Source organism: Amblyomma americanum, unplaced genomic scaffold (genome assembly GCF_052857255.1).
Source record: "Amblyomma americanum isolate KBUSLIRL-KWMA unplaced genomic scaffold, ASM5285725v1 scaffold_20, whole genome shotgun sequence".
Lineage (NCBI taxonomy): Eukaryota > Metazoa > Arthropoda > Arachnida > Ixodida > Ixodidae > Amblyomma > Amblyomma americanum.
Genome location: NW_027526492.1, coordinates 1,333,234 through 1,350,988, shown reverse-complemented (window position 1 = coordinate 1,350,988; position 17,755 = coordinate 1,333,234).

The window sequence follows — 17,755 nt, the reverse complement described above, 5'->3', positions numbered from 1 at the left end:
GCTCGTTTCGGTCTAAACCAGCTTGTTTCGTTGTTTTATGCAAGAATACATGCTTTTCGCGCAGTTACAAGAGAAAACGTTTTGACGCGTATCACATGGACACTTGTAAAACCGATGTGTTCAGATTTAGCTCGTTTCGGTCTAAAACACCGTGTTTTGTTGTATTAAGCACGAATACATGCTTTTCGCACCGTTATGAGAAAAAGATTTGACGAGTATCACACGGACACTTGTAAAACCGATGTGTTCAGATTTAGCTCGTTTCGGTCTAAACCAGCTTGTTTCGTTGTTTTAAGCAAGAATACATGCTTTTCGCGCAGTTACAAGAGAAAACGTTTTGACGCGTATCACATGGACACTTGTAAAACCGATGTGTTCAGATTAAGCTCGTTTCGGTCTAAAACACCGTGTTTTGTTATATTAAGCACGAATACATGCTTTTCGCACCGTTATGAGAAAAAGATTTGACGCGTATTACACACACTTGTAAAACCGATGTGTTCAGATTTAGCTCGTTTCGTTCTAAAACAGCTTGTTTCGTTGTTTTAAGCAAGAATACATGCTTTTCGCACAGTTATACCAGAAAACGTTTTGACGAGTATCACAAGGACACTTGTAAAACCGATGTGCTCAGATTTAGCTCGTTTCGGTCTAAAACAGCTTGTTTCGTTGTTTTAAGCAAGAATACATGCTTTTCGCGCAGTTATAACAGAAAAAGTTTTGACGAGTATCACACGGACACTTGAGAACCGATGTGTTCAGACTTAGCTCGTTTCTGTCTAAACCAGCTTGTTTCGTTGTTTTAGGCAAGAATACATCCTTTTCGCGCAGTTACAGGAGAAAACGTTTTGCCGCGTACCACATGGACACTTGTAAAACCGATGTCTTCAGATTTAGCTCGTTTCGGTCTAAAACAGCTTGTTTCGTTGTATTGAACACGAATACATGCTTTTCGCGCAGTTATAAGATAAAAAGTTTTGATAGGTATCACATGGACACTTGTGAAACCGATGTGTTCAGATCTAGCTCGCTTCGTTCTAAAACAGCTTGTTTCGTTGTTTTAAGCAAGAATACATGCTTTTCGCGCAGTTATAAGAGAAAACGTTTTGACGCGTATCACACGGACACTTGTAAAACCGATGTGCTCAGATTAAGCTCGTTTCGGTCTAAAACAGCTTGTTTCGTTGTGTTAAGCACGAATACATGCTTTTCGCACCGTTATCAGAAAAAGATTTGACGTGTATCACACAAACACTTGTAAAACCGATGTGTTCAGATTTAGCTCATTTCGATGTAAAACAGCTTGTTTCGTTGTATTAAGCACGAATACATGCTTTTCGCGCAGTTATAAGAGAAAAAGCTTTGACGCGTATCACACGGACACTTGTAAAACCGATGTGTTCAGGTTTAGCTCGTTTCGGTCTAAAACACCGTGTTTTGTTGTATTAAGCACGAATACATGCTTTTCGCACCGTTATGAGAAAAAGATTTGACGCGTATCACACAGACACTTGTAAAACCGATGTGTTCAGATTTAGTCCGTTTCGGTCTAAAACGGCTTTTTTCGTTGTATTAAGCACGAATACATGCTTTTCGCGCAGTTACAAGAGAAAATGTTTTGACGCGTATCACATGGACACTTGTAAAACCGATGTGTTCAGATTTAGCTCGTTTCGGTCTAAAACACCGTGTTTAGTTGTATTAAGCACGAATACATGTTTTTCGCACCGTTATGAGAAAAAGATTTGGTGCGTATCACACACACTTGTAAAACCGATGTGTTCAGATTTAGCTCGTTTCGTTCTAAAACAGCTTGTTTCGTTGTTTTAAGCAAGAATACATGCTTTTCGCGCAGTTATAAGAAAAAAAATTTTGACGCGTATCACATGGACACTTGTAAAACCGATGTGTTAAGATCTAATTCGTTTTGGTCTAAAACAACTTCTTTCGTTGTTTTCAGCAAGAATACATGCTTTTCGCGCAGTTATAACAGAAAAAGTTTTGACGAGTATCACAAGGACACTTGTAAAACCGATGTGTTCAGATTTAGCTCGTTTCGGTCTAAAACAGCTTGTTTCGTTGTTTTAAGCAAGAATACGTGCTTTTCGCGCAGTTATAACAGAAAAAGTTTTGACGAGTATCACACGGACACTTGTAAAACCGATGTGTTCAGATTTAGCTCGTTTTGGTCTAAACCAGCTTGTTTCGTTGTTTTAAGCAAGAATACCTGCTTTTCGCGCAGTTACAGGAAAAAACGTTTTGACGCGTATCACATGGACACTTGTAAAACCGATGTGTTCAGATCTAGCTCGTTTCGGTCTAAAACACCATGTTTTGTTGTATTAAGCACGAATACATGCTTTTCGCGCAGTTTTAAGAGAAAAAGTTTTGACGCGTATCACACGGACACTTGTAAAACCGATGTGTTCAGATCTAGCTCGTTTCGGTCTAAAACACCGTGTTTTGTTGTATTAAGCACGAATACATGCTTTTCGCACCGTTATGAGAAAAAGATTTGAGCGTATCACACAGACACTTGTAAAACCGATGTGTGCAGATTTATCTCGTTTCGGTCTAAAACACCGTGTTTCGTTGTATTAAGCACGAATACATGCTTTTCGCACCGTTATGAGAAAAAGATTTGACGCGTATCACACAGACACTTGTAAAACCGATGTGTTCAGATTTAGTTCGTTTCGGTCTAAAACAGCTTGTTTCGTTGTATTAAGCACGAATACATGCTTTTCGCGCAGTTATAACAGAAAAAGTTTTGACGAGTATCACACGGACACTTGTAAAACCGATGTGTTCAGATTTAGCTCGTTTCGGTCTAAACCAGCTTGTTTCGTTGTTTTAAGCAAGAATACATGCTTTTCGCGCAGTTACAAGAGAAAACGTTTTGACGCGTATCACATGGACACTTGTAAAACCGATGTGTTCAGATTTAGCTCGTTTCGGTCTAAAACACCTTGTTTTGTTGTATTAAGCACGAATACATGCTTTTCGCACCGTTATGAGAAAAAGATTTGACGAGTATCACACGGACACTTGTAAAACCGATGTGTTCAGATTTAGCTCGTTTCGGTCTAAACCAGCTTGTTTCGTTGTTTTAAGCAAGAATACATGCTTTTCGCGCAGTTACAAGAGAAAACGTTTTGACGCGTATCACATGGACACTTGTAAAACCGATGTGTTCAGATTAAGCTCGTTTCGGTCTAAAACACCGTGTTTTGTTATATTAAGCACGAATACATGCTTTTCGCACCGTTATGAGAAAAAAATTTGACGCGTATTACACACACTTGTAAAACCGATGTGTTCAGATTTAGCTCGTTTCGTTCTAAAACAGCTTGTTTCGTTGTTTTAAGCAAGAATACATGCTTTTCGCACAGTTATACCAGAAAACGTTTTGACGAGTATCACAAGGACACTTGTAAAACCGATGTGTTCAGATTTAGCTCGTTTCTGTCTAAACCAGCTTGTTTCGTTGTTTTAGGCAAGAATACATCCTTTTCGCGCAGTTACAGGAGAAAACGTTTTGCCGCGTACCACATAGACACTTGTAAAACCGATGTCTTCAGATTTAGCTCGTTTCGGTCTAAAACAGCTTGTTTCGTTGTATTGAACACGAATACATGCTTTTCGCGCAGTTATAAGATAAAAAGTTTTGATAGGTATCACATGGACACTTGTGAAACCGATGTGTTCAGATCTAGCTCGCTTCGTTCTAAAACAGCTTGTTTCGTTGTTTTAAGCAAGAATACATGCTTTTCGCGCAGTTATAAGAGAAAACGTTTTGACGCGTATCACACGGACACTTGTAAAACCGATGTGCTCAGATTAAGCTCGTTTCGGTCTAAAACAGCTTGTTTCGTTGTGTTAAGCACGAATACATGCTTTTCGCACCGTTATCAGAAAAAGATTTGACGTGTATCACACAAACACTTGTAAAACCGATGTGTTCAGATTTAGCTCATTTCGATGTAAAACAGCTTGTTTCGTTGTATTAAGCACGAATACATGCTTTTCGCGCAGTTATAAGAGAAAAAGCTTTGACGCGTATCACACGGACACTTGTAAAACCGATGTGTTCAGGTTTAGCTCGTTTCGGTCTAAAACACCGTGTTTTGTTGTATTAAGCACGAATACATGCTTTTCGCACCGTTATGAGAAAAAGATTTGACGCGTATCACACAGACACTTGTAAAACCGATGTGTTCAGATTTAGTCCGTTTCGGTCTAAAACGGCTTTTTTCGTTGTATTAAGCACGAATACATGCTTTTCGCGCAGTTACAAGAGAAAATGTTTTGACGCGTATCACATGGACACTTGTAAAACCGATGTGTTCAGATTTAGCTCGTTTCGGTCTAAAACACCGTGTTTAGTTGTATTAAGCACGAATACATGTTTTTCGCACCGTTATGAGAAAAAGATTTGGTGCGTATCACACACACTTGTAAAACCGATGTGTTCAGATTTAGCTCGTTTCGTTCTAAAACAGCTTGTTTTGTTGTTTTAAGCAAGAATACATGCTTTTCGCGCAGTTATAAGAAAAAAAATTTTGACGCGTATCACATGGACACTTGTAAAACCGATGTGTTAAGATCTAATTCGTTTTGGTCTAAAACAACTTCTTTCGTTGTTTTCAGCAAGAATACATGCTTTTCGCGCAGTTACAGGAGAAAACGTTTTGACGCGTATCACATGGACACTTGTAAAACCGATGTGTTCAGATCTAGCTCGTTTCGGTCTAAAACACCATGTTTTGTTGTATTAAGCACGAATACATGCTTTTCGCGCAGTTTTAAGAGAAAAAGTTTTGACGCGTATCACACGGACACTTGTAAAACCGATGTGTTCAGATCTAGCTCGTTTCGGTCTAAAACAGCTTGTTTCGTTGTTTTATGCAAGAATACATGCTTTTCGCGCAGTTATAACAGAAAAAGTTTTGAGTATCACACGGACACTTGTAAAACCGATATGTTCAGATCTAGCTCGCTTCGTTCTAAAACAGCTTTTTTCGTTGTTTTAAGCAAGAATACATGCTTTTCGCGCAGTTATGAGAGAAAAAAGTTTTGACGCGTATCACAAGGGCACTTGTAAAACCGATGTGTTCAGATTTAGCTCGTTCCGGTCTAAAACAGCTTCTTTCGTTGTTTTAAGCAAGAATACATGCTTTTTGCGCAGTTACAAGAGAAAAAGTTTTGACGCGTATCACATGGACACTTGTAAAACCGATGCGTTCAGATTTAGCTCGTTTCGGTCTAAAACACCGTGTTTTGTTGTATTAAGCACGAATACATGCTTTTCGCACCGTTATGAGAAAATGATTTGACGCGTATCACACAGACACTTGTAAAACCGATGTGTTCAGATTTAGCTCGTTTCGATGTAAAACAGCTTGCTTCGTTGTATTAAGCACGAATACATGCTTTTCGCGCAGTTATAAGAGAAAAAGCTTTGACGCGTATCACACGGACACTTGTAAAACCGATGTGTTCAGATTAAGCTCGTTTCGGTCTAAAACAGCTTGTTTCGTTGTGTTAAGCACGAATACATGCTTTTCGCGCAGTTACAAGAGAAAAAGTTTTGACGCGTATCACATAGACACTTGTAAAACCGATGTGTTCAGATTTAACTCGCTCCGGTCTAAAACAGCTTGTTTCGTTGTTTTAAACAAGAATACATGCTTTTCGCGCAATTACTGGAGAAAGTTTTGACGCGTATCACACGGACACTTGTAAAACCGATGTGTTCAGATATAGTTCATTTCGGTCTAAAACAGCTTGATTCGTTGTATTAAGCACGAATACATGCTTTTCTCGCAGTTACAAGAGAAAACGTTTTGGCGCGTATCACACGGACACTTGTAAAACCGATGTGTTCAGATTTAGTTCATTTCGGTCTAAAACAGCTTGATTCGTTGTATTAAGCACGAATACATGCTTTTCTCGCAGTTACAAGAGAAAACGTTTTGACGCGTATCACACACACTTGTAAAACCGATGTGTTCAGATTTAGCTCGTTTCGGTCTAAAACAACTTGTTTCGTTGTTTTAAGCAAGAATACATGCTTTTCGCACAGTTATAACAGAAAACGTTTTAACGAGTATCACAAGGACACTTGTAAAACCGATGTGTTCAGATTTAGCTCGTTTCGGTCTAAAATAGCTTGTTTCGTTGTTTTAAGCAAGAATACATGCTTTTCGCGCAGTTATAACAGAAAAAGTTTTGACGAGTATCACACGGACACTTGTAAAACCGATGTGTTCAGATTTAGCTCGTTTCGGTCTAAACCAGCTTGTTTCGTTGTTTTAAGCAAGAATACATGCTTTTCGCGCAGTTACAGGAGAAAACGTTTTGACGCGTATCACATGGACACTTGTAAAACCGATGTCTTCAGATTTAGCTCGTTTCGGTCTAAAACAGCTTGTTTCGTTGTATTAAACACGAATACATGCTTTTCGCGCAGTTATAAGATAAAAAGTTTTGATAGGTATCACATGGACACTTGTAAAACCGATGTGTTCAGATCTAGCTCGCTTCGTTCTAAAACAGCTTGTTTCGTTGTTTTAAGCAAGAATACATGCTTTTCGCGCAGTTATAAGAGAAAATGTTTTGACGCGTATCACACGGACACTTGTAAAACCGATGTGTTCAGATTAAGCTCGTTTCGGTATAAAACAGCTTGTTTCGTTGTGTTAAGCACGAATACATGCTTTTCGCGCAGTTACAAGAGAAAAAGTTTTGACGCGTATCACATGGACACTTGTAAAACCGATGTGTGCAGATTTATCTCGTTTCAGTCTAAAACACCGTGTTTCGTTGTATTAAGCACGAATACATGCTTTTCGCACCGTTATGAGAAAAAGATTTGACGCGTATCACACAGACACTTGTAAAACCGATGTGTTCAGATTTAGTTCGTTTCGGTCTAAAACAGCTTGTTTCGTTGTATTAAGCACGAATACATGCTTTTCGCGCAGTTATAACAGAAAAAGTTTTGACGAGTATCACACGGACACTTGTAAAACCGATGTGTTCAGATTTAGCTCGTTTCGGTCTAAACCAGCTTGTTTCGTTGTTTTAAGCAAGAATACATGCTTTTCGCGCAGTTACAAGAGAAAACGTTTTGACGCGTATCACATGGACACTTGTAAAACCGATGTGTTCAGATTTAGCTCGTTTCGGTCTAAAACACCGTGTTTTGTTGTATTAAGCACGAATACATGCTTTTCGCACCGTTATGAGAAAAAGATTTGACGAGTATCACACGGACACTTGTAAAACCGATGTGTTCAGATTTAGCTCGTTTCGGTCTAAACCAGCTTGTTTCGTTGTTTTAGGCAAGAATACATGCTTTTCGCGCAGTTACAAGAGAAAACATTTTGACGCGTATCACATGGACACTTGTAAAACCGATGTGTTCAGATTAAGCTCGTTTCGGTCTAAAACACCGTGTTTTGTTATATTAAGCACGAATACATGCTTTTCGCACCGTTATGAGAAAAAGATTTGACGCGTATTACACACACTTGTAAAACCGATGTGTTCAGATTTAGCTCGTTTCGTTCTAAAACAGCTTGTTTCGTTGTTTTAAGCAAGAATACATGCTTTTCGCACAGTTATACCAGAAAACGTTTTGACGAGTATCACAAGGACACTTGTAAAACCGATGTGTTCAGATTTAGCTCGTTTCGGTCTAAAACAGCTTGTTTCGTTGTTTTAAGCAAGAATACATGCTTTTCGCGCAGTTATAACAGAAAAAGTTTTGACGAGTATCACACGGACACTTGAGAACCGATGTGTTCAGACTTAGCTCGTTTCTGTCTAAACCAGCTTGTTTCGTTGTTTTAAGCAAGAATACATCCTTTTCGCGCAGTTACAGGAGAAAACGTTTTGCCGCGTACCACATGGACACTTGTAAAACCGATGTCTTCAGATTTAGCTCGTTTCGGTCTAAAACAGCTTGTTTCGTTGTATTGAACACGAATACATGCTTTTCGCGCAGTTATAAGATAAAAAGTTTTGATAGGTATCACATGGACACTTGTGAAACCGATGTGTTCAGATCTAGCTCGCTTCGTTCTAAAACAGCTTGTTTCGTTGTTTTAAGCAAGAATACATGCTTTTCGCGCAGTTATAAGAGAAAAAGCTTTGACGCGTATCACACGGACACTTGTAAAACCGATGTGTTCAGGTTTAGCTCGTTTCGGTCTAAAACACTGTGTTTTGTTGTCTTAAGCACGAATACATGCTTTTCGCACCGTTATGAGAAAAAGATTTGACGCGTATCACACAGACACTTGTAAAACCGATGTGTTCAGATTTAGTCCGTTTCGGTCTAAAACGGCTTTTTTCGTTGTATTAAGCACGAATACATGCTTTTCGCGCAGTTACAAGAGAAAATGTTTTGACGCGTATCACATGGACACTTGTAAAACCGATGTGTTCAGATTTAGCTCGTTTCGGTCTAAAACACCGTGTTTCGTTGTATTAAGCACGAATACATGCTTTTCGCACCGTTATGAGAAAAAGATTTGACGCGTATCACACAGACACTTGTAAAACCGATGCGTTCAGATTTAGCTCGTTTCGGTCTAAAACACCGTGTTTTGTTGTATTAAGCACGAATACATGCTTTTCGCACCGTTATGAGAAAATGATTTGACGCGTATCACACAGACACTTGTAAAACCGATGTGTTCAGATTTAGCTCGTTTCGATGTAAAACAGCTTGCTTCGTTGTATTAAGCACGAATACATGCTTTTCGCGCAGTTATAAGAGAAAAAGCTTTGACGCGTATCACACGGACACTTGTAAAACCGATGTGTTCAGATTAAGCTCGTTTCGGTCTAAAACAGCTTGTTTCGTTGTGTTAAGCACGAATACATGCTTTTCGCGCAGTTACAAGAGAAAAAGTTTTGACGCGTATCACATAGACACTTGTAAAACCGATGTGTTCAGATTTAACTCGCTCCGGTCTAAAACAGCTTGTTTCGTTGTTTTAAACAAGAATACATGCTTTTCGCGCAATTACTGGAGAAAGTTTTGACGCGTATCACACGGACACTTGTAAAACCGATGTGTTCAGATTTAGTTCATTTCGGTCTAAAACAGCTTGATTCGTTGTATTAAGCACGAATACATGCTTTTCTCGCAGTTACAAGAGAAAACGTTTTGGCGCGTATCACACGGACACTTGTAAAACCGATGTGTTCAGATTTAGTTCATTTCGGTCTAAAACAGCTTGATTCGTTGTATTAAGCACGAATACATGCTTTTCTCGCAGTTACAAGAGAAAACGTTTTGACGCGTATCACACACACTTGTAAAACCGATGTGTTCAGATTTAGCTCGTTTCGGTCTAAAACAACTTGTTTCGTTGTTTTAAGCAAGAATACATGCTTTTCGCACAGTTATAACAGAAAACGTTTTAACGAGTATCACAAGGACACTTGTAAAACCGATGTGTTCAGATTTAGCTCGTTTCGGTCTAAAATAGCTTGTTTCGTTGTTTTAAGCAAGAATACATGCTTTTCGCGCAGTTATAACAGAAAAAGTTTTGACGAGTATCACACGGACACTTGTAAAACCGATGTGTTCAGATTTAGCTCGTTTCGGTCTAAACCAGCTTGTTTCGTTGTTTTAAGCAAGAATACATGCTTTTCGCGCAGTTACAGGAGAAAACGTTTTGACGCGTATCACATGGACACTTGTAAAACCGATGTCTTCAGATTTAGCTCGTTTCGGTCTAAAACAGCTTGTTTCGTTGTATTAAACACGAATACATGCTTTTCGCGCAGTTATAAGATAAAAAGTTTTGATAGGTATCACATGGACACTTGTAAAACCGATGTGTTCAGATCTAGCTCGCTTCGTTCTAAAACAGCTTGTTTCGTTGTTTTAAGCAAGAATACATGCTTTTCGCGCAGTTATAAGAGAAAATGTTTTGACGCGTATCACACGGACACTTGTAAAACCGATGTGTTCAGATTAAGCTCGTTTCGGTATAAAACAGCTTGTTTCGTTGTGTTAAGCACGAATACATGCTTTTCGCGCAGTTACAAGAGAAAAAGTTTTGACGCGTATCACATGGACACTTGTAAAACCGATGTGTGCAGATTTATCTCGTTTCAGTCTAAAACACCGTGTTTCGTTGTATTAAGCACGAATACATGCTTTTCGCACCGTTATGAGAAAAAGATTTGACGCGTATCACACAGACACTTGTAAAACCGATGTGTTCAGATTTAGTTCGTTTCGGTCTAAAACAGCTTGTTTCGTTGTATTAAGCACGAATACATGCTTTTCGCGCAGTTATAACAGAAAAAGTTTTGACGAGTATCACACGGACACTTGTAAAACCGATGTGTTCAGATTTAGCTCGTTTCGGTCTAAACCAGCTTGTTTCGTTGTTTTAAGCAAGAATACATGCTTTTCGCGCAGTTACAAGAGAAAACGTTTTGACGCGTATCACATGGACACTTGTAAAACCGATGTGTTCAGATTTAGCTCGTTTCGGTCTAAAACACCGTGTTTTGTTGTATTAAGCACGAATACATGCTTTTCGCACCGTTATGAGAAAAAGATTTGACGAGTATCACACGGACACTTGTAAAACCGATGTGTTCAGATTTAGCTCGTTTCGGTCTAAACCAGCTTGTTTCGTTGTTTTAGGCAAGAATACATGCTTTTCGCGCAGTTACAAGAGAAAACATTTTGACGCGTATCACATGGACACTTGTAAAACCGATGTGTTCAGATTAAGCTCGTTTCGGTCTAAAACACCGTGTTTTGTTATATTAAGCACGAATACATGCTTTTCGCACCGTTATGAGAAAAAGATTTGACGCGTATTACACACACTTGTAAAACCGATGTGTTCAGATTTAGCTCGTTTCGTTCTAAAACAGCTTGTTTCGTTGTTTTAAGCAAGAATACATGCTTTTCGCACAGTTATACCAGAAAACGTTTTGACGAGTATCACAAGGACACTTGTAAAACCGATGTGTTCAGATTTAGCTCGTTTCGGTCTAAAACAGCTTGTTTCGTTGTTTTAAGCAAGAATACATGCTTTTCGCGCAGTTATAACAGAAAAAGTTTTGACGAGTATCACACGGACACTTGAGAACCGATGTGTTCAGACTTAGCTCGTTTCTGTCTAAACCAGCTTGTTTCGTTGTTTTAAGCAAGAATACATCCTTTTCGCGCAGTTACAGGAGAAAACGTTTTGCCGCGTACCACATGGACACTTGTAAAACCGATGTCTTCAGATTTAGCTCGTTTCGGTCTAAAACAGCTTGTTTCGTTGTATTGAACACGAATACATGCTTTTCGCGCAGTTATAAGATAAAAAGTTTTGATAGGTATCACATGGACACTTGTGAAACCGATGTGTTCAGATCTAGCTCGCTTCGTTCTAAAACAGCTTGTTTCGTTGTTTTAAGCAAGAATACATGCTTTTCGCGCAGTTATAAGAGAAAACGTTTTGACGCGTATCACACGGACACTTGTAAAACCGATGTGCTCAGATTAAGCTCGTTTCGGTCTAAAACAGCTTGTTTCGTTGTGTTAAGCACGAATACATGCTTTTCGCACCGTTATCAGAAAAAGATTTGACGTGTATCACACAAACACTTGTAAAACCGATGTGTTCAGATTTAGCTCATTTCGATGTAAAACAGCTTGTTTCGTTGTATTAAGCACGAATACATGCTTTTCGCGCAGTTATAAGAGAAAAAGCTTTGACGCGTATCACACGAACACTTGTAAAACCGATGTGTTCAGGTTTAGCTCGTTTCGGTCTAAAACACTGTGTTTTGTTGTCTTAAGCACGAATACATGCTTTTCGCACCGTTATGAGAAAAAGATTTGACGCGTATCACACAGACACTTGTAAAACCGATGTGTTCAGATTTAGTCCGTTTCGGTCTAAAACGGCTTTTTTCGTTGTATTAAGCACGAATACATGCTTTTCGCGCAGTTACAAGAGAAAATGTTTTGACGCGTATCACATGGACACTTGTAAAACCGATGTGTTCAGATTTAGCTCGTTTCGGTCTAAAACACCGTGTTTCGTTGTATTAAGCACGAATACATGCTTTTCGCACCGTTATGAGAAAAAGATTTGACGCGTATCACACAGACACTTGTAAAACCGATGTGTTCAGATTTAGTTCGTTTCGGTCTAAAACAGCTTGTTTCGTTGTATTAAGCACGAATACATGCTTTTCGCGCAGTTATAACAGAAAAAGTTTTGACGAGTATCACACGGACACTTGTAAAACCGATGTGTTCAGATTTAGCTCGTTTCGGTCTAAACCAGCTTGTTTCGTTGTTTTAAGCAAGAATACATGCTTTTCGCGCAGTTACAAGAGAAAACGTTTTGACGCGTATCACATGGACACTTGTAAAACCGATGTGTTCAGATTTAGCTCGTTTCGGTCTAAAACACCGTGTTTTGTTGTATTAAGCACGAATACATGCTTTTCGCACCGTTATGAGAAAAAGATTTGACGAGTATCACACGGACACTTGTAAAACCGATGTGTTCAGATTTAGCTCGTTTCGGTCTAAACCAGCTTGTTTCGTTGTTTTAGGCAAGAATACATGCTTTTCGCGCAGTTACAAGAGAAAACATTTTGACGCGTATCACATGGACACTTGTAAAACCGATGTGTTCAGATTAAGCTCGTTTCGGTCTAAAACACCGTGTTTTGTTATATTAAGCACGAATACATGCTTTTCGCACCGTTATGAGAAAAAGATTTGACGCGTATTACACACACTTGTAAAACCGATGTGTTCAGATTTAGCTCGTTTCGTTCTAAAACAGCTTGTTTCGTTGTTTTAAGCAAGAATACATGCTTTTCGCACAGTTATACCAGAAAACGTTTTGACGAGTATCACAAGGACACTTGTAAAACCGATGTGTTCAGATTTAGCTCGTTTCGGTCTAAAACAGCTTGTTTCGTTGTTTTAAGCAAGAATACATGCTTTTCGCGCAGTTATAACAGAAAAAGTTTTGACGAGTATCACACGGACACTTGAGAACCGATGTGTTCAGACTTAGCTCGTTTCTGTCTAAACCAGCTTGTTTCGTTGTTTTAAGCAAGAATACATCCTTTTCGCGCAGTTACAGGAGAAAACGTTTTGCCGCGTACCACATGGACACTTGTAAAACCGATGTCTTCAGATTTAGCTCGTTTCGGTCTAAAACAGCTTGTTTCGTTGTATTGAACACGAATACATGCTTTTCGCGCAGTTATAAGATAAAAAGTTTTGATAGGTATCACATGGACACTTGTGAAACCGATGTGTTCAGATCTAGCTCGCTTCGTTCTAAAACAGCTTGTTTCGTTGTTTTAAGCAAGAATACATGCTTTTCGCGCAGTTATAAGAGAAAACGTTTTGACGCGTATCACACGGACACTTGTAAAACCGATGTGCTCAGATTAAGCTCGTTTCGGTCTAAAACAGCTTGTTTCGTTGTGTTAAGCACGAATACATGCTTTTCGCACCGTTATCAGAAAAAGATTTGACGTGTATCACACAAACACTTGTAAAACCGATGTGTTCAGATTTAGCTCATTTCGATGTAAAACAGCTTGTTTCGTTGTATTAAGCACGAATACATGCTTTTCGCGCAGTTATAAGAGAAAAAGCTTTGACGCGTATCACACGGACACTTGTAAAACCGATGTGTTCAGGTTTAGCTCGTTTCGGTCTAAAACACTGTGTTTTGTTGTCTTAAGCACGAATACATGCTTTTCGCACCGTTATGAGAAAAAGATTTGACGCGTATCACACAGACACTTGTAAAACCGATGTGTTCAGATTTAGTCCGTTTCGGTCTAAAACGGCATTTTTCGTTGTATTAAGCACGAATACATGCTTTTCGCGCAGTTACAAGAGAAAATGTTTTGACGCGTATCACATGGACACTTGTAAAACCGATGTGTTCAGATTTAGCTCGTTTCGGTCTAAAACACCGTGTTTAGTTGTATTAAGCACGAATACATGTTTTTCGCACCGTTATGAGAAAAAGATTTGGTGCGTATCACACACACTTGTAAAACCGATGTGTTCAGATTTAGCTCGTTTCGTTCTAAAACAGCTTGTTTCGTTGTTTTAGGCAAGAATACATGCTTTTCGCGCAGTTATAAGAAAAAAAATTTTGACGCGTATCACATGGACACTTGTAAAACCGATGTGTTAAGATCTAATTCGTTTTGGTCTAAAACAACTTCTTTCGTTGTTTTCAGCAAGAATACATGCTTTTCGCGCAGTTATAACAGAAAAAGTTTTGACGAGTATCACAAGGACACTTGTAAAACCGATGTGTTCAGATTTAGCTCGTTTCGGTCTAAAACAGCTTGTTTCGTTGTTTTAAGCAAGAATACGTGCTTTTCGCACAGTTATAACAGAAAAAGTTTTGACGAGTATCACACGGACACTTGTAAAACCGATGTGTTCAGATTTAGCTCGTTTTGGTCTAAACCAGCTTGTTTCGTTGTTTTAAGCAAGAATACCTGCTTTTCGCGCAGTTACAGGAGAAAACGTTTTGACGCGTATCACATGGACACTTGTAAAACCGATGTGTTCAGATCTAGCTCGTTTCGGTCTAAAACACCATGTTTTGTTGTATTAAGCACGAATACATGCTTTTCGCGCAGTTATAAGAGAAAAAGTTTTGACGCGTATCACACGGACACTTGTAAAACCGATGTGTTCAGATCTAGCTCGTTTCGGTCTAAAACAGCTTGTTTCGTTGTTTTATGCAAGAATACATGCTTTTCGCGCAGTTATAACAGAAAAAGTTTTGAGTATCACACGGACACTTGTAAAACCGATATGTTCAGATCTAGCTCGCTTCGTTCTAAAACAGCTTTTTTCGTTGTTTTAAGCAAGAATACATGCTTTTCGCGCAGTTATGAGAGAAAAAAGTTTTGACGCGTATCACAAGGGCACTTGTAAAACCGATGTGTTCAGATTTAGCTCGTTCCGGTCTAAAACAGCTTCTTTCGTTGTTTTAAGCAAGAATACATGCTTTTCGCGCAGTTACAAGAGAAAAAGTTTTGACGCGTATCACATGGACACTTGTAAAACCGATGCGTTCAGATTTAGCTCGTTTCGGTCTAAAACACCGTGTTTTGTTGTATTAAGCACGAATACATGCTTTTCGCACCGTTATGAGAAAATGATTTGACGCGTATCACTCAGACACTTGTAAAACCGATGTGTTCAGATTTAGCTCGTTTCGATGTAAAACAGCTTGCTTCGTTGTATTAAGCACGAATACATGCTTTTCGCGCAGTTATAAGAGAAAAAGCTTTGACGCGTATCACACGGACACTTGTCAAACCGATGTGTTCAGATTAAGCTCGTTTCGGTCTAAAACAGCTTGTTTCGTTGTGTTAAGCACGAATACATGCTTTTCGCGCAGTTACAAGAGAAAAAGTTTTGACGCGTATCACATAGACACTTGTAAAACCGATGTGTTCAGATTTAGCTCGTTTCGGTCTAAAACACCGTGTTTTGTTGTATTAAGCACGAATACATGCTTTTCGCACCGTTATGAGAAAAAGATTTGAGCGTATCACACAGACACTTGTAAAACCGATGTGTTCAGATTTAGCTCGCTTCGATGTAAAACAGCTTGTTTCGTTGTATTAAGCACGAATACATGCTTTTCGCGCAGTTATAAGAGAAAAAGCTTTGACGCGTATCACACGGACACTTGTAAAACCGATGTGTTCAGATTTAACTCGCTCCGGTCTAAAACAGCTTGTTTCGTTGTTTTAAACAAGAATACATGCTTTTCGCGCAATTACTGGAGAAAGTTTTGACGCGTATCACACGGACACTTGTAAAACCGATGTGTTCAGATTTAGTTCATTTCGGTCTAAAACAGCTTGATTCGTTGTATTAAGCACGAATACATGCTTTTCTCGCAGTTACAAGAGAAAACGTTTTAGCGCGTATCACACGGACACTTGTAAAACCGATGTGTTCAGATTTAGTTCATTTCGGTCTAAAACAGCTTGATTCGTTGTATTAAGCACGAATACATGCTTTTCTCGCAGTTACAAGAGAAAACGTTTTGACGCGTATCACACACAGTTGTAAAACCGATGTGTTCAGATTTAGCTCGTTTCGGTCTAAAACAACTTGTTTCGTTGTTTTAAGCAAGAATACATGCTTTTCGCACAGTTATAACAGAAAACGTTTTGACGAGTATCACAAGGACACTTGTAAAACTGATGTGTTCAGATTTAGCTCGTTTCGGTCTCAAATAGCTTGTTTCGTTGTTTTAAGCATGAATACATGCTTTTCGCGCAGTTATAAGAGAAAAAGTTTTGACGAGTATCACACGGACACTTGTAAAACCGATGTGTTCAGATTTAGCTCGTTTCGGTCTAAACCAGCTTGTTTCGTTGTTTTAAGCAAGAATACATGCTTTTCGCGCAGTTACAGGAGAAAACGTTTTGACGCGTATCACATGGACACTTGTAAAACCGATGTCTTCAGATTTAGCTCGTTTCGGTCTAAAACAGCTTGTTTCGTTGTATTAAACACGAATACATGCTTTTCGCGCAGTTATAAGATAAAAAGTTTTGATAGGTATCACATGGACACTTGTAAAACCGATGTGTTCAGATCTAGCTCGCTTCGTTCTAAAACAGGTTGTTTCGTTGTTTTAAGCAAGAATACATGCTTTTCGCGCAGTTATAAGAGAAAATGTTTTGACGCGTATCACACGGACACTTGTAAAACCGATGTGTTCAGATTAAGCTCGTTTCGGTATAAAACAGCTTGTTTCGTTGTGTTAAGCACGAATACATGCTTTTCGCGCAGTTACAAGAGAAAAAGTTTTGACGCGTATCACATGGACACTTGTAAAACCGATGTGTGCAGATTTATCTCGTTTCAGTCTAAAACACCGTGTTTCGTTGTATTAAGCACGAATACATGCTTTTCGCACCGTTATGAGAAAAAGATTTTACGCGTATCACACAGACACTTGTAAAACCGATGTGTTCAGATTTAGCTCATTTCGATGTAAAACAGCTTGTTTCGTTGTATTAAGCACGAATACATGCTTTTCGCGCAGTTATAAGAGAAAAAGCTTTGACGCGTATCACACGGACACTTGTAAAACCGATGTGTTCAGATTTAACTCGCTCCTGTCTAAAACAGCTTGTCTCGTTGATTTAAACAAGAATACAAGCTTTTCGCGCAATTATAGGAGAAAAAGTTTTGACGCGTATCACACGGACACTTGTAAAACCGATGTGTTCAGATTTAGTTCGTTTCGGTCTAAAACAGCTTGTTTCGTTGTATTAAGCACGAATACATGCTTTTCGCGCAGTTACAAGAGAAAATATTTTGACGCGTATCACATAGACACTTGTAAAACCGTTGTGTTCAGATTTAGCTCGTTTCGGTCTAAAACACCGTGTTTAGTTGTATTACGCACGAATACATGCTTTTCGTACCGTTATGAGAAAAATATTTGACGCGTATCACACACACTTGTAAAACCGATGTGTTCAGATTTAGCTCGTTTCGTTCTAAAACAACTTGTTTCGTTGTTTTAAGCAAGAATACATGCTTTTCGCGCAGTTATAACAGAAAAAGTTTTGACGAGTATCACAAGGACACTTGTAAAACCGATGTGTTCAGATTTAGCTCGTTTCGGTCTAAAACAGCTTGTTTCGTTGTTTTAAGCAAGAACATGCTTTTCGCGCA